This window comes from Carassius carassius, chromosome 8 (assembly GCF_963082965.1).
Source record: "Carassius carassius chromosome 8, fCarCar2.1, whole genome shotgun sequence".
In the NCBI taxonomy this organism is placed as follows: domain Eukaryota; kingdom Metazoa; phylum Chordata; class Actinopteri; order Cypriniformes; family Cyprinidae; genus Carassius; species Carassius carassius.
The window spans coordinates 17,361,346-17,379,980 of NC_081762.1; the positions used below are offsets into that span (position 1 = coordinate 17,361,346).

Here is an 18,635-nt window from a genome sequence, read left to right on the forward strand (position 1 = left end):
GGTTGTCCTGACACTAGTCATTCCCCAGCAGGTTCTGGTTATGGAACAAGAAGTGAACACCCTATCAAGGAAGGAGGCCATTGAGGTGGTCCTTCCTTAGCACTGTCCAGGTTTTATAGCCGGTATTTCATAGTTCCCAAGAAGGATGGGGGATTGCGTCCGATCTTAGATCTATGTCATCTGAACCTCTGAGTTATGTCACTGAAGTTCAAAATGCTCACCATCAAGCAGGTTGTAGCTCAAATCAGGTCTGAGGACTGGTTTGTCATGATAGATCTCAAATATGCTATTTCCATGTTTCTATCCTTCCACAACACAGGAAGTTTCAGAGGTATGCTTTCGGGAGCGAAGCTTACCAATATAGAGTAATTCCCTTTGGCCTTGCACTCTCACCCTGCACGTTCACGAAATGTGTAGATGTGGCTCTGGTTCCCCTACATATGCAGGGCATCCGCATTCTGAATTATATCAACGATTGGTTGATTTTAGCTCAATCAGAGCACATGGTGGTTCGACATCGAGATGTCATTCTCGCACACATGGGGGAGCTGGGTTTGAGACTAAACGCCAAGAAGAGTGTACTTTCTCCAGTTCAGAGAACCACCTATCTAGGCGTTGTGTGGGATTCGACCACGATGTAGGCACGTCTGTCTCCTGCTCGGATAGAGTCGATCCTCACGTCAGTCAAGAGAGTCAAAGAAGGCCAGTCACTCACTGTCAAACAGTTTCAGAGACTATTAAATCAGCTCCTTCTTAGCAGGTGTGTCCCTATTGGACATCTGCAACGCTGCGGGATGGTCCACGCCTCCACTTTCATCAGATTTTACAATATAGATATGCAAAACCACTCCTGGCTCTTCTGTTCTCTCGCCTTAGCTGTGCTCTTCGGATACACACTAGGCAGGGATTTGGAAGTCTGGCAGAGTGGGCACATCGTTCCCCAAAGCGTTCGACGCAGCTTGAGTTCCTGAAGAGGAATGTCCCAAGGTTACGAATGTAAACCTAGTTCCTCGAAGGAACGAGACGCTGCATCATATCGCCATACTCCCTGCACCCCTGCCGGCGCTTGCTTCCCTATTCGAAGCTGAAGCCAGCTGCGTGGCATGTGCTTTTATAGCTTCCTGGTCGTTACGTCAACCCGTCCATGACGTCACGCCCTTCCATTGGAAAGATTACACACGATATTCAGAGTCGGTCTCGCCAAAGGCATTCCCTAAAGCGTTTGACGCAGCGTCTCGTTCCTTCGAGGAACTAGGGTTACATTTGTAACCTTGTGACGTTTCTCATTAGCATGCATATTACTAGCATACTGGCTGTTTATTAGCATTTATAAACAACAAATGAATGCCTTATTCCGCATTACCATATTTTAGACACCAACTACCTTACTAACTATGAATAAGCAGCAAATTAAGTTTGTTGAGGAAAAAGATGAGGTTAATAGTGAATATTTGTTCCATATTCTTAAAATGTTACCACAAATATTGTATTAAAAACAAATAAATACATGTCATACTAATATGTTAAAGCATGCTAATGTTCATACATTGGAAAGTAGTTAAAGGTAAACGATACATTATTTTAAAAATAAATACATGTGAACTTTAATTAAAATACACATCCAAAATGATTCAATGTTTTAGATGAGTTTGGCATATTAGTAAAATATGACATTTTAACAAATTACTGTATGGAGGATAATAAAAAAAAAGTCCTGGAAGAAATGTTAAGTACTGGAACTGGAAAACGATCCTTACCATTGCCTTCTTTAATGTACAACGAATGCGTCATTGTTTTATATTAATGTATGGGGGAGTGTGTCAACCTATGATTAAGTGCATGTTGCGCAAATAGGATCAGCTGGCAGTATGACCAACATTCACTGCAGGAGAACATATAGAACAGGCAGAAAAATCTGCCAGCACCCTTAGAACTCAAGCAACTCAAGTGCCAACACACACACATAGGCAGACAAAAACACAGCACAGACATTGCACAATCATTCATGTGCAAATAGTACAAATGGAATGCTTAACAAACTGTCTAAATAAGGTACAACTGATTCTATTAGCTGATTGGCTCCAGACTCCATTATGTTTGCTTGGCTGAGGATGGAAATAATTAGTCTTTGACTCATTCTTATTCAGCACAAAGGCTCTAAAACATTCCCCATCATTACATTTTGCCAGGATGCTATTTGGTGGCTGTTTTGTTTGTGAAATTTTGGGTTGTTGTCTAATGTGAGGGGTTTGGGATTGCATCGTGATGGCTGGATAACTATTATTGAATGAGCTCCTCTGCACTACTGCAGATTAACTGAACTACAGGTGAGTAGAAAAAATAAGATGAGCTGAGACCTTGATACAATCAGGAAATCCTTTCCAATAAAATTATTTAAGCTTGTTTTTCCTCTGGATTCGATATATGGACATCTAGAGCTGGACAGATAAACAGATCAGACAGAACAACAATAGACAGATAATTACCTCCAAGAGTCCATTTTTGTAATTTATCCCAATACCGCCACAAGATTTGCCATAGAGATATCGTCATCTAAGATTATTGAACTGCTTCTGGACGGTCCCACCTCTAATTCTTCACTGCAGTATATAATTATGTCACACGTGTGGGGCAATGGGCATCTCCACCTCCATCAGTAGAGGTTTAAGGTGCAATTAGTATGTAATTGACTATATTTGTCCCTGTAATATTCTGATAGATATATTCTGTGCTAACCAGCTTCACTCTCCTGTGTGCTTTAGCCATTTCATTGGTCAGAGTATGTCCTAGGGAAACGGAGAAAATATTAGCAGGGCACAAATCTGTGTAGGTTCTGGGAAGTGCTCGGTTGTGACGCTGGAGGGATTTTTGGACTGTAAATCTCTGACAAAGTGTGATGCTTGCTAGAAGGGATAATCCAGTAGTTTTTTTACTCTGTTTCTTATCTAAACCAATACCAACAACATTATTTCTTTCATGAGGAACTTACAGATGCATGCAACACTTTCAGATGCTGCAATTTGCCTCTTTTGATTCTAAAAAGAAAATGTATTAATGTCTCAGGAAACTGCATTTATGTTAGAGCACTGAGAATTATGATCACATACTGTATAATAATATGCATATGATTAAAAAAAACCTTACATTTACTGCATACATTGATCAGCCACAACATGAATGCCACTTGCCTAATATCGTGTAGGTCCCCCTCGTCTTGCTAAAATCTCTGGACCTTGAGATCCACTTCCTGAAGAGTTTAGCTTCAACCCTAATGAAATACATCTGAACAAGCTAGTCTAGGTTTTCAGGATTACTACAAAGTTGCATGTAGGTGTGTTTAATCCAGGTTGGAGCTAATCTCTGCAGGTAAAATGGATCTCAAGGTCCAGAGTTGAGGCCCCCTGCCATTGGTGCTCAACTGGACTGAGATCTGGTGAATTCGGAGGCCAGGGCAACATCATGAACTCTGTCATGTTTCTCAACCATTCCTGGACAATATTTGCATTGTTTAATGGAGCATTATCCCCCTGAAAGAGGCCACTCCCATCAGGGCACATCATTGCCATTAAGGAGTGTACGTGGTCTGCAAAAATCTTTAGGTCTGTGGTATGTGTCAAAGGCTGAGTTTACACTTGGGATTTACATGCGATCAATGTGATCTGATCAAGCAGATCGGATAATTAGTCAATCAGAATACGGCGTGTTTACACTTGGCAGCATCAACTGACTTTTCTATCTGGATAACCGATCAGATCTGTCTTTGCCGTGCAATATTTAAATAAGTCTGCAGAGAATTGCCCACTGCAAAGTCAACCTAAAATGTTGGGTTTTCTTTTGAAAAGCATTCTCAGTCACGGGACATTTTACAGATCAAAGATAAGTGTAGGAGTCTCACTAGTCTTCACATGGGTGCTCTCTGTCTTTTTTTATGACAGTTCGCGAGAGAAGGGGCAGCATTTTGCATGATGTCGTCCCGCAAATGCACAATGACTGGATTGCGTTTACATTACACTGAGATCCGATCACAATGCATCCTCGACTAGCTCTGGACCAGGACACACTGATAACATTCCAAGAAGTGAGATAACAATTGGAAAAACATTCCCATCACAAGTGCATTTACACTTGTCTTTTCAATGTGTATGTGGACAACATCCAGATACAGGTCGCATGTTAATGCCAAGTGTGAACGCAGCCAAAGTAGCATCTTCATGAATAAAAGGACCCATGGTTTCTCAGTTGAATATTGCCTATTGTCTCCAATGGCCTGCCACCTCCCTGATGCCAGTGCAATGGTTGCCCTTCTGTGCACTGTTTTTGGTAGGTACTAACCACTGCATCCTAAGAACAGGCCAAAAGATTTGGCCTCTTGGAGATGCTCTGACCCAGTCGCATAAGCATCACTACTAAATATATTTTTGCTTGCCTGTTGTTCCTGCTTCCAACACATTGAATTCAACAACTGACTGTTCATGTGCTGTCTAATTTATCCCATCCCTTGACATGCGGCACTGCAGTTATATAGTGCAATCAAATTTGCTTTTAATGTTGTGGCTGATCAGCATACAGTATATATTAGAATGCAGAAAAGTCAACTGTAAAATTTAAACTGTAAGACTAGGGATGAATCAGTATTTAAATTCTGGCCAATACTGATAAGCCATTAAATATATCTTTCATTTCATGACCGGTAACTGATAAATAGCTGATACAAAAATGTGCATTTTGTCTAAAATATAAAAAACAAGTAACACTACACACTAAAACCACTTATTTTAAATACTGAGTGAATGTAGGCATCACAACATTATAATGCACAGTATGAAGAAATATTAATTTCCTAAAAAATAAATTTACCTACTATTTTTTTTTAAGATTATCTTGAAATGAGCATCAGATGCTGGCAATGGTAATTTAAATGTGAAAATAATGGATAGTAGCATGCACATTTAACTCAAAATCATCCAATACCTACAAAAATGTAATAAGAATGAAATAAACTCTAATATCAGCCTATTTCCAATATAGCAATGATATATCATGCGTGCCTACTTCTAACTTTCAAACTTGTACAAACTGTCCAATATGTCTAACCAACCATCCAACAAAGTGTTGTGACACCATCTACGTAGACACATCTGCAAACCAGGCTCTGCTAGAAACAGCAGATTCAGACATCAAAGTCTGATATCCCTAGTGGCAGAACTGTGAGCTGATATCTCCCCCCAGACTGAAAACTGGAGAGTGCTTTTGTTCTGTTCACTTACCCCTAACATGATGGATCACTTTGATTAGAGCTCAGCAGTTCACAACATCTCACATCTGAGCGCCACCTAACAACTTTGATTTTCACAAGTCTTTTGCGCTCTCACACACTCATACAGACACAGACAATAAGAACTACAGTAGGTATGTAGGAGAAGATGGATGTTGAGGAGCAATGAATAGACAAGCCCACACATCACTATCAAGTGATATATAAATCATCTGAGAGAAAAACAGAATGATCAAGAAAGAAAGAACATTGGTCAGGCAATAAAAGACCCAAGAAATAAAAAAGACAGTTTTGTGGATAGTTGTTATTTGTTAGTCTAGTTTTTTTTTTTTTTTTTTTAAATAGGAAAAGTCCTGCAAAATCATTAATGGTTATCTTAAGGTTAGAGAATATTAGGCTGAAATTTATTCTCTCTTTAAAAATCAATGAAAAGGAGAGAAAAAGGAGAAAATAGTGCAAAGCTAATTTCTAGTCTTTTCTCTTGCTTGTCACAGATAAGCCGAGCTGAAGGGATGATAATAAGGAAATACAATCAATACTCCTCCATCAGCTCCTCACAACTCACCCCGAATAAAGCCATCTTCATCTAAGACATCCCTCTCACACCGTCTCTGCTCCTCTCTCTGCGTTTGTTCTCTAACTCAAAAGACACAACTTGTATTTCAGTGACAGAAAGTAAAATAATAGGAAAAAAGGCACAGAAGTAAACTTTACATGTCACATTATTCACCATTTATCATTCTAAACCAGTGGTTCTAAAACCTTTTTAATTCCAAGGACCCCCAACATCCCGAAAAAATAATCAGTGGTCTCATGGCTTTTCCTCTTTCATTTTGGTTTACTGGATTAAATATATATATTTTTTTTCTTCAAGCCCACATTTTCTACCATTACAAAAATGCTCATGGAGTTTTAGACATGAAGTGTCACATAAAGTGACATAAAAAAATAAAAAAGGAAAAACTCACTGCTAAATTCTAGCACTGCATGGTTTTTTATATTCTTGTAATATCACCAGCCAATCAGCTTTTATCATGGTGTCATTATTTGCTCAGGTAATTGGCCCAAAACAGCAAAGATATGCATTTCAAATGATCAGGAATGCTAACAGATATTTTTCATAGAGTATTATAGACCTTATTGGTGCTATTAAGCCATGTTTATAAAAAAAAAAATATATATTCCTTAAACTCTGGGTTTAAACAATGTTAAGACACATTTAGGTGTAGAAGTGAGAAGAGAAATGAGTAAAAAGCTGAAAGAAAATCTTCAGACAGAGAGATACACAGTTCCCTAGACAGATTTATTTACAGTCTAGCATGTATCTAAGCTTCATGCCTCCAGTCTGCTTCATAAGGTTACAAATGAGCCCATTAACACAGCAAAAAACTACCCTGTAAGAAACAGACAGCCGATACCTTATCTACATCAATCACTACCCCCTACATGGAGCACAGACAAATGTGTGCAGCTAATGAGAGATTGATGCCGAGACAGAAAGAGAAGAAAGATTTTTTGCTAGAATGTGCGTTAACACACATCTGAGTTAACACACACACGCACGCACGCACGCACACACACACACACACACACACACACACACACACACACACACACACACACACACACACACACACACACGCGCACACACACACTATTCCACAAGGCTTCAGTGCACAGGCAAGTATTACTGAGTTTAAGCTGTATTCATTTAACTGCCCATTAATGTAGGTGTCTATTCTGCTTCTGGCAAGTCATTGCTTTAAAAACACACATAATATGACATGAGTCTTTAACCCCAACATTTGACCACTCACACTTCAATGACATTACATTTGGGATCAATTATGCCTGTATTTTGCCTTGTCCAAGTTCCAATCGCAATGGATGTTAGTTCCAGGTGTAAAGTGGGACTTAGAATCAAAAACACATTGGTGTTAAACCTAAGGTTTGGAAAGTTTCCTGTATTCAATACAACCCGCATCCAGCAAAATAGATTCTACATTTACCAACAAACATTTCAACCAGGTCCGTATGCACCATTGAGATCCCAGAGGTCCGGACCTCTGTATTTTTCCAACAACAAAAGTTGTAAAATAATTACCTTATATTAATTCTGCTTTGGTGCTGCAAGGATAAAAAGCCAAGATAACAGATCTGCTCATCTGAGATGCCTCAGCGGTCGTACAGCGCTCATCAATGTCAGTGTTTGTGATGATGGCCAATCAAATCAGTATGTTCACAGGCGCTGAGTGTATACATTTCAGCTCGAGGACTCAGAGAGTTATGAGGTACAAGATGTAAGTAGCTAAATCGAATATTTTCTATTTGAATGCTGTTTTACTATATAAATATTAAACAACCGACAGTGGTTCCCAAGACACCGACAGGACATTTTTCCCCAGTTGTCTTGGGAACCATCTGCATTCTATTTTTCACTATTTTGTAAGGTAACCAAGGTGATGTGTCACATCTCACATAATCTTTTCTTCAAGGTTATACATTGAAGCCTAAGAGATCAGTCAGAATGGGGCATCATCACTAGACTTAAATCATCACCACCATAGTTACCACACACCTGCATTCAAAGTCATGTAATTAGTCACTTTATAAATACCCTTTGTCTTTGTAAAGACTTTAGTGTTGTCAACTCCTTTATAACCCTGTTCTTTGCATCCACTTGGCTGGTTTGTCTGTCATGGCTATTTGCCATTTCTGGATTCCACTCAATCTCTAGATTATCCCCACACTCTGCTAAGCCTGATCCCTTCAGGCAGGAGGAAGGATGACAACACACATCCACCTTTGCTCAATTTCTAGTATGCAACAAACTAACAAAAACAAATGAACACTATAAAACGAACTCAGTTAACCAAGGTACTGAACATCTGCAGCAATTCATCATGCCTCCTTTATGTAATGCAACATCAGAAGTCTTAAGAGGAAGAGCAATTACAGAGGCAACTTCTCTCATTAGCCTATGAGTGGTTCTCCTACATCATGAACTCATTATAAAAATCTCAGTGAGCCTGTGGTTTTCTGTGGATGACTCAGGATCCTCATGGAGATGAGGTGAAGCACTAAATTATGTGTGTTTGAACTCTGTTTACTGAATTAAAAATTCATTAAATGTTTATTACAAGTTCAGGGTCATTAAATTATGCTTTGGCAATACATTCAAAAAGTCATTTTTCTTTTTTTTAAGAAATTAGTACTATTATTAAGGATGGACTATTAAAACCAATAAACAATGACAGTAAAGACATACAAAACATTTATATTTCAAATAAAATCTGTTCATTTGAAAATTCTATTAAACAAATACTGAATAATGTATCATGGGTGCATGATATTGGTTTAGAAAATTGATCATAAGAAATGCTTCATAAGCATCAAATCAGCATAATGATTTCCGAAGGATGATGTGACTGCTAGAAAACAATTGAAACAATATTGCACAATGCATCCTGAAGCTGTTTGATATTAACTTGGGTATCACCTTCAAATTGCATCCACTGGACCAGTAGAAAGACTAAACCAGAATGTTTCTGAAGATAATACTGCAGCACTTCACAGCACATGCTTTGACTATCTTCATAATTTACTTGTTTGGTTTAATCCTCTGAGGTGCCAGCAGTCAGTAATTGGATTAACCACAACAAACAAACATAAGACACCGCTAAGATTATTAATGTTACTAAGAACACAGTACAGCAATAACAAATGGAAAGGACCAATTTAAGATTAATTTCTGAGCGCAGACACACACACACACACACACACACACACACACACACACACACACACACACACACAGAGAGAGAGAGTTCTGTACTGGACTATGGTGGAGCATAGACAAAAAAATCACACCTACAGTGCAACAAAGAGAAAAGTTTCTGGAAAGGTTGAAATATTCATAATGTATGTATGAAACATAACAATCTAAATATAATGACTTTCTTTCATAAGTGCAAAGGCACCACGAATGTGTGAGCGGAGAAAATGGGCAGATAAATTAAATTCACAGAGCATGTTTTGACAACTTTAATATTTTTTGCACAACTCTTTAATGTCTAACAGCTTTATTTTCTCAGCATGCAGAGTTTGCACTGCCGAAATTGCAAAACTAACACAATTCAGCCAACAAAAATTGCACTCCATAGGCATGCATAAGCAAGATCCTATAATTGCAGTATGGTTGATAATGTATTATTAATTTGTGCATCTGATCTTATATTTACTTGGATGTTTGAAACTTTAGGAAGGACGTAAGTAATTAAATGGCAAATAAGCTGGATTCAGACCAGAAGGACAGAGAGAAAGAGAGAGGGAGTTGTTTACCTTTCTGCCTCACATAGACAGCAATGATGGATCAGCAGTTTTCCAAGTTGTTCCTCATTTATTAGGAGACTCGTAGGTTTATTGCACTTGGTTTAAATATTTCAATATCAAACAACTACACAGCGTACAATGATTTGAATTCATAACAGCATTTGAAAAGAACAGCAATTTGCTTTCAGCAGTATTTACAACCCGAGGAGAGCTGGGTTACTCTCTCTTTCTTTTTTATACATATACTAAGTGACATTTACAAGCTACAGCACTACAGTGAGTAAATAGTATTATTATTAGTATTATTATTATTATTGGTTTATTGTTTATTAATGTTATTTATTATTAATCTATAAAATGTGTGTGTTATATAAAAATACACAATATGTTTTTCTGAAGAACAGAAATTATAATGTATTGTACTTATCATTAAGTATGATTAGTACCCCAATGTTAAAATAGTCAGACAAAAACCAAGATGACCTTATTTGTTTATTAATATGAACAGTTAACATAGAATCAGCTTGTTTGTTTTTGGGGGAGGGGGGGGGTCGATGGTGAAAGCTGATATTGTTGCAGAAGCAGTTGCATATTTAGAAAGCTGTGATTAAAAAGAGTGCTGGTGTTAAGTGACTATAGCACAGACTGAACTTCTTAGATTAATCTCTTTCTAAAAGCCAGCTGCAAAATGTTTCAATTGATTTTTTAGCTCATGGGGCGAAACAAACAAAAAGACCATTTGTGGTTAAGAAAGATCAAGATCAGAACCTATATATCATAAACCAGCCTTGAGCACCATAAAAATTCATGCTAATATAAGCAGGTACTTTCTAACAGAGTGGACCAGATTTTAATGAACAAGATATGAGCATGTCCTCCTTTGCTTGGAGTGAAAGATCTACCTGCATCCCTCAGGCCTGGTCACCACAACAAGCAGTTCAATGAGAATGACAGCATGAGATATAGAGCACGCTCTCTGTAATGAACGCATAGCATTATGATTCTAATGAGATTCATTTACTTATTGCAAGTCAAGCAGAGGCCAGTTTCTGTCCAATACAAAAGACAAAGAACATAAAGTAACCTATTACAAAAAGCAACATATGACAGGATATATACATGGACACGTGTAAGGACACAGAACTGTAGTTATAATAACTGCACCAAGTCTAACATCATCATAGCTTTGAAAGAGAGGATGATGACAGCAAAAACTTCAAGCAAACCTGATCCTTCGATCTGTTTGTAAATCTGAATGATCCAGAGTTCTGCAAAAATCACAGTCTCTGTGTGAGATGCCTTTCCATTGAGATGCCGTGTATCAACAGCACTGAAACTGATGAAGAGCTCTTATGGAGAAAGCTTGGATTGGAGAAAAACTGGATAGAGTGTGTGTGAGAAAGTGAGCTATTGTGTTATAGGAAAACATGTGACTCAAGGAAAGCACTTTCCTGACTTCCTGCCACGGAAAATGACTTCATAGCCAGACCAAATGTTATTATCATCCCAGGCTAACTGAAAAACTTGCCTGTGCTGAAATTTCTGTCAAATTCTTTTGCACTTGCACTTTTTGTTGTTGTTGATGTTGTTGTTAACAACTTTTTATTGGAATTTTCTTCTGGGAACAGTAGTATAAAACAAAAAGCAACTGTGCCAGTTTAGAACCCATCCCAACCAGTCCTGCCCCCTGGTAGACTTCAAAAATAAAAATAAAAATAAATAAATTCATGCACGTTTTATAACACTTTCAAAGTGAAAAATCCAAGGATTAAAGTTTTAAGCTCATTAATTCTGATCAGAAACAGATAAAAGTGAACCTATCAATATTTGATTATGTTGGTTGCACAGCAGTTCGGGAATTAAATGTTCAGTCATTGTCTCTAAACGATTAATGTTCTATTACATTTGAAAACAATGCACCATTCACACTAAACCCTAACCCTAACCTAAACCTAACCAGTTGTGTAACAAATGCAAACACGAGATAAAAATGCATTTGCAGAAGCAACCATGGCATTTTAGCTTCTAGATGTCTTTGAGCTCTGTTGTTGTAACTCATGTTTCACAGGACTTGTTTCAGAGCATTCTGCATCACAAGTGCAATGCTGTACCATGTGAATTACCAAGCAAGTTTACTAGCCATATGGAGCTATGTATTTGTTGCAAACCATCTAAATGTCTTAGTTTACAAATCATGAAGTATGGTAAAAGTATTTTGAGGTCATAACATATTATTGCGCAAGGAACCATTTAAATTAAGTCTTTATTTATCAACAATATCTGCCCTTGTAATAACTATTTGTGTGAAAAGGAATAAAATATGATGGTGGACATTTTAGAGCTTTTGAAATAATCAAGCTTCCACATCTGCACAATGTCTTTCAGGAGCCATTATAAAGAAAAATCAGAAATTATGGTTTTAATTTTTTAATTATATAGACAGTGATGTTATTAAAAAACAACAGGATCATACATAATTATGTAAATTGTGTATTTTTATTTTATTTTCTTAGAAAAAAGACAAAAGTAATGTGACTGGAGTTTAAAAAGAGACTTCAATAATGTCTCAAACTGTGCTTGGATCTACGAGTATCAAATACTAAACTAACATCAGATTAACTGAGCTATAATCTACTAATTATCCACTTTTAATGTATGTAAAAAAAATTTACAGTTAATGACTCATGGCCCTGCAATATATACAGTATTTAATGATGCCAGACACTTTCAAACTGGTGATTTGGCTGGTGGTCAGCTGTCTTGACAGTTTTGATCAGATTGGCCTTGTATGTATACTGTAAAGTCACATGCAGGTTGGTAATATTGTATATTATATATATATATATATAATATAATAATAAAAAAATATATAAATATATATAATAATATTATTTATTTATTTATTCATTTATTAACACTGCAATAACCCAGTTTCTTAATCAGTGTCCATGTTTTGTTGTTGAGACCAAAAATTTACCTAAGAAGCTAAACTGCATAAATTAGGTTAAAAACAATAAACTATTTCCAGTGGAGTGAATTTTGCTTACATATTTAGTTTTCTGAAAACAGCAATACTGGAAAACAAAGATATTGATTAAGAAAAAAGACTTTATGCAGTGTAATCTCTCTTATCATCACAAGCCATCTCCATCTTGTATCTTCTCCTGTTTCCTAGGTTTTAGTCATTTTATCCAGCATATATCATATTTCAGAAACTTATTTTGTGTTTGCAAATCTTTTTTGGCACAGAGCACCACACATTGCATGCAGGAAAAAAAGGAGGCTAAATCGTGTGCACGATTTACTAATTATGTCCCTCAATTTGCTAAATTGTGTACACTATTTCGAAATCGATAGAACGAATCAGTAAATTGTGCAAACGATTTAGCGAAATCGAGGGCAAATTATTCCCTTGATGTACAATTTAGTACTTCATTCAAGGGAATGAATTAGTAAATCGTGCACAAAATTTATTTATTTTTTCTTGCATGTCATGTGCAGGGCTACGTATATTGGAAGTATTTTTTTATTTGTAGTTTTATAAATGAGACCCTGGGTCTGAAGGCTATGGAGATGTCAAATCCAACAAATTTCAAATTTAAGAGCATTAGTGAAATAAGCCTGTGTACAAGAGCTGATAAGCAAAATAATAACATAATAACAAAAACATAATGTGAAATCAATGCTGAAATATTTCCACTCAAACTGTTAAAAACAAGTTTAACAAGCTCATTATCTCCTGTTATTTTTTTTATTTGCACTCAATGAAATTATGAATTTCCAGTAAATTCAAATATAAATGTTAGTACACACAATCATGTCTTCACAGGTAATCGTCTCTAACATTGGCTGCTCACGTAATGCTAATTTACAAACTCACTGGAGCCAAATCCTTAGCTGTTATCTATAGGACTGTGATTTTGAGGCAGGATTGATATATTTAAAGAATGTCTTTACAAATTCAAGCACCACAGGGCTGAAAACACTCTGAATGAGCATTAGTCAAAGACCACTGTAAGCAAACATAAGCAGCGGTCTCTTGTGGCATTACATCAGCTTCATGAATAACTGACAGGTAAAGATTGAATAATACACAATCCTTTGTCAACATCACTCGCTGTTCCCTGATGAACAGCCACAAAACTACAGCCCACAATCCCATAATGTTCTTCCAGTATCATGGGCCAAGTTGCATCCACCTATACGTAATACAACTTTAACTTAATTAAAATAAAATGTTAAAATATAATCAGTGTAATTCTACAAAATCAAAATGCTCAACCCAGGCTCATTAGAACAAAACAAAAAGTTGTTGCATATATCACAGCATTTCAGAAATTAAATGTATGGTGACTCGCAATAAAGTAATAATGCTCTGAAAATAACATACCACCTACACAAAACCCTACCCTAAACATAAATGATAATATTAAGAAAAATGATGAGATAAAGGGAGATAAAAACACATTTGCTGAAGAAACTTCAACTATCAAAGACCTACGAGGCTTTGGAGCTTTGTTATAGAAAAACTTCACTATATTTTTAAAGTGACTATAGTGATGTTTTACAGGATTTGCACTCAAGTGCTCTGAGCAACTTTACTTTGTTGGAAAAGTCATACATATGAAGCTGGTTATGTGATGCAAATGTCAAAATATATTAGCAAAAAACAAACTAACTACTACTACTACTACTAACTAACTAACAAATTAGTACAAAATTAGCACAGGCATATATTGACGACTCATCCTGCACTACACAAGTTTAAATCCAATCAGTTGTTCACCAAAATGACAATGTGCCGCCCTCTATTACCACATTCACTCAACTAGCATGGAGCAAATCTTAGTGACAACCAACAGGCTATCAAAAGACATAATCCCTTTAGTATGTCCAACCCAAACTTCCTGTTTCAAAAGGAAATACATCAACAGGGAAAAAAGGCCAAGGCATTTCCTGGGGTCTCATAAGGACCCTAACAATGTGTCTAGCAGCTTTTTAAAAAATGAACACATCAAACATTCAGGAATGAAAAGAACAGTTTCAAAAAGCAAAGAGGGACCCTTTGAGGTGAGGTTATTGGGGGGCATTATTAAAATGACATTTGTGTAATCTTGGCCAGGTACTTGATAGAAGGCTGAAATTGAGAACGGCTTTGCATGCAGCAGAGGGACAGCTTTCAAAGACACGTGGTGAACCAATGGAATTAATAGCTCTCCATGCACATGTGGCTACAGTCAGAGATGAAATACTCACTGCCTCCTCATGTGGAAATGGTGCTTCATTATCAGCAGAGGGGAAGCGGTCTTTTCAATGGACACACACTACACACTTCTGTTGTCTGCAGACCCTCAAATATTCCACTCAGCAATCTGAAGAGAGGAGAGAGAGACAGAAACAAGCAGATGAAATGACAAAACATCCATGCTTGTTTGTATTTTTTATCCCACACTCTTATTTCACTCATGCAGTGTCAGGGGAAAACACCGTCTGTTCACTGAAAGCTTTCCCAGGCTAACATGGCCATATAATATCGTAAGGATGTTATGTGCCCCGTTTCTAGTTCCCAAGTACAAACTTTTTCTCCCACACGCAAGATAATCATCATGTGAAGTCTTTCCAGGCTGGAAAAGAAAGAGACAACAGGGGGACAGTGGAAAATGAAACTGGCATGAAGGTTTAATTGGGTATGTATATCTTCCAGGTATCCTCTAACGGTTTGGGCAATGTGTGATGGGTTAAAGCTGAGAGACAATGAGTCACTTTAATAGACCATGCAAGATGGTCTAGAGGGACCTCATACTCACTGTTTGTCCTCATTACTGAGTTTGCATTGAAACTAAATTTTGAGGCTTACATTCATCATTGTGATTAATTTAATACAATCCCTGTCTCTCCTCAATGCTGTAATTGATCTAAGGTACATTAAAAAGGCTCAGCTATATGTGAAAGAACATTAGATAGCTTACAATTTATCAGAAGATAAAATGAACAGATGACGACAACAAAAAAAGTTAAAATGGAAATATATATATATATACATATATATATGAACACACACATACATATATACACAGTGCTGTGAAAAAAGGTTTTTGCCCCCTCCCTTTTGCATAATTGTCACACTTAAAAGATTTAGATCAAACACATTTTAATATTACACAAAGATAAACCGAGTAAATACAAAATGCAGATTTATTTCATTTATAAAGGGGAAAAAACAGTCCATGCCACAGCATTTCAATCAGATTTAAGTCCGAACTTTGACTTGGCCACTCCAAAACCTCTTGCTGGTGTATTTGGGATCATTGTCCTGCTGCATAACCCAAGTGCGCTTGAGCTTGAGGTCACACACTGACGGCTGGACATTCACCTTCAGGAGTACAGAATTCATGGTTCCATTAAATATGGCAAGTCGTCCAGGTCCTGAAGCTGCAAAGCAGCCCCAGACCATCACACTTCCTCCACCACGTTTGACTGTTGGTATGATGTTATTTATATGAAATGTGTTGGTTTTACTCCAGATGTAATGGGACACACACATTCCAAAAAGTTCAACTTGTCTCATAAGTCCACAGAATATTTGCCCAAAAGTCTTGGGCAAGGTTCACCACCGTTTCAACTTTTCTCCATTTGTGGATAATTGCTCTGACCATGGTTTGCTGGAGTCCCATCCCCAAAAAATAACTTTATAACCATTTCCAGACTGATACATGTCAACTATTTTGTTTCTCATCAGTTCTTGAATTTCTTTAGATCACAACATGATATGTTGCTCTTTAAGCATGCTTGGAACATAATGGAACAATTTAACCCAAAGATCACAGGTAAGTGCAAGTGAGTGACGGGAAGTGAAGTAAAAGTTTCAGCAGGAAGATTCTAAACTCCTATTGATTTGCGACTGCAGTTCTAGCCAGAATAATTAGAACACAACTTCTCCATTGTTCCAAAAAGGCAACAGCAATCAGAGAATATAGGTCACTATAGAAATTTGTGCTGCCACCAAGTTCACTCTAAACATGATTATAAACTCAAAACTCCAGGAAACCAATTAAGAATTAATGTGCTTGCATGCATCTGGGTGTAGAGGCTGGCACAGCGTTGAGATGTCAGTGTGTGTCTGTGTGCAGGGCATTGCAGGCAATCGAGGCAATCGAACACTTGTGTCCCCTTGAGTGTTTTGTAAAAGCCAGTATTTTGCATCATTAATGTTGTATTAACATCTTATTTTTCTTTTATTTTCCTGATTATGTGTGACTGAACTTGGCACAGGTTTTCAGTCCTCATGCTAAATAGTGTAGCTTGAGAGTGAGAGAGGGAATAAAATTAATTATTCTCTTCTACCCTTCTTGTTTCTGACCTCTAACATTCAAGCCAGTTTATTTTTCATTTTTCTTCATACAGAATGTCCTTAACTTGCAGACTTTGATAAAGGTCAAACTGCTTCCTTTCTCATTCCTCTCCTGCTTTTGCATATCACAGTTCACAAACCGTGCACATCTGTTACAGGTACTTCCCTAATTCTAATTAGCGCACCAGCGGATATCTATCTATCTATCTATCTATCTATCTATCTATCTATCTATCTATCTATCTATCTATCTATCTATCTATCTATCTATCTATCTATCTATCTATCTATCTCTTCCTCTCTGCTTACTGATTTATTGCACTTATAGTGTTGAGAATTTAACAGCCAAATGCTGCTGTTTTGCCCTTGGCATCATGACAGATGAAACTGGCACAAATATCAAAATATGAAAGAAAAAGCGAAGTGTTTCTCTTGTTCTTGTAACTATACTATACTATATTTCTGCTGAAGGAGTGATTTAGTGCTCCTCTTACATAAGAGAGAACAAATAGAGAGACCAGGGAGGCAAATAGTTTCCATCAGACACCCAAAGTCAGTGTACTTTTAACTTCTGCAAATTAACACTGTACCTTCATCACTAACCCATAGCTAATTCAGTAATGACAAAGGTGACAATAATAATAATAATAATGTAGTATTCATGGAGCTCAAGGTGGGTCGTAACCCTGCTCTATGACCTCTGCTGCGTGGAGAAGCGATCAGTTCAGGTCACCTGCCGCTGCAGCTTTTTATGCTAATATGATCAATAGCTCTGCTTTGCTTCGACACACTTTTGTTTCGCAGGGCAGTGAGGAACTAATGAGTGGCTGCAGGACTTTTAATTAGGGGTCTGCTAAACTATAGGGATTTCCCAGAAGGCTGAGCAGGATATAGCAATTGTTATGCAGCACCAAAATGCAGCATGTATTAATTTAATATTATGAGTGTACACTATAAAGTTAGTTTCTCTGGGCGCCATACAGGCTTAATAGTGAAAATGGCCAGAGAGGGGAAGGGGGCATTAAACATGGGAACACAGCTGGCAGAAAGTTACAAGGACCATGCAATACTTATAATTTCTTATATGGATGTCCAGATCCGATCACGTGATCAGAAATCGGGCCCGATCGCGTGGTTTCAGACTCGATCAGAATCGGACGTTACCTCCCGATCAGGATATATATATATTCTCATTAATTTTTAACACATCTTTAGTTATGCTGTGGCACAGAGTTAGACCCTTTTGACTCCACACAGAAACAGCAACGCGTGCGGCATGAAATCACTTTGTTTTCAGGAGCTGGTGTGAATAAAAATAGATTCAAACTCAATGAGACAGGATAGTCTGCGCATGACCTGATATTTCATTCGGTCCCAGAATACAGCGAGAAGAACATCACGGAGCGCTAAACTCTCATGCAGTGTGTGTTTCATTCATACTAGAAGCCAGAGCGCGTTCTCGCACTGATAGTCATATCAGGAAACTCCTAATATGGACAAAAGCGTCCAGCTATCGCTGTGGTTTTCACAGGAAAACAGAAACTTGTGCAAACACGAAGACATTAATATATGATCACAACAATAAATTGGTTTTTAAGTCACCTCCAGCAGGTGATAAATAAAGTATATGAACAATGCAGTGCTACAGTATAGAAACTATTCTGCCTTATTATGTGA

General features: G+C 37.3%; 1 protein-coding gene across 1 annotated transcript in view; it reads right to left on the minus strand.

Moving 5' to 3' along the window:
* Nucleotides 1–18,635, minus strand: part of dlgap3 (discs, large (Drosophila) homolog-associated protein 3) — a 196,209-nt gene that overhangs the window by 67,383 nt on the left and 110,191 nt on the right. Inside the window, exon 2 of the mRNA XM_059556480.1 lies at nt 14,864–14,979. The gene's annotated coding sequence lies outside the window, so the exon portion shown is untranslated. The remainder of the gene's footprint in view (nt 1–14,863; nt 14,980–18,635) is intronic.